General features: G+C 37.0%; 1 protein-coding gene across 1 annotated transcript in view; it reads left to right on the top strand.

The window, feature by feature from the left end:
* The window catches only part of LOC119591367 (probable serine racemase), a gene marked incomplete in the record, with an annotated part of 15,061 nt that overhangs the window by 7,567 nt on the left and 7,145 nt on the right, over positions 1 to 349 (top strand).

Genomic DNA, 349 nt, shown 5'->3' with positions numbered 1-349 from the left:
CTTTTCTCCTTCACTCATTCACATGCACAAGGGGTACCCCTTACAACCCATAAGGTAAGGCTCGCCAGGGTGCGCACCAAGATTACCGATCAGAGAGGGAAGAAGGAGGGAAACCCATGTCTGTAGTTTAAGATGGGGCCATTTGTCCTTTATGAAAGAAAAAAAAGACAAAATGATCTATTGCCACTAGAAATAGACAGGTAATGATAATTCCTCTTTCAGTGAAGTATATATATTGTGGGTAATGTCTAACATATTGTTATCTTTGTTTCAGACATTGCTCTAGTTTAATTAGATTTGATTGTAATGAAAGAAATAGCAGATTGCATGCTGTATACATTTTTAAAAA

This window comes from Penaeus monodon, chromosome 28 (genome assembly GCF_015228065.2).
Source record: "Penaeus monodon isolate SGIC_2016 chromosome 28, NSTDA_Pmon_1, whole genome shotgun sequence".
In the NCBI taxonomy this organism is placed as follows: Eukaryota; Metazoa; Arthropoda; class Malacostraca; order Decapoda; family Penaeidae; genus Penaeus; species Penaeus monodon.
Note: the sequence above shows the minus strand (reverse complement) of the source record. Positions and strands in the feature narration are given on the sequence as shown.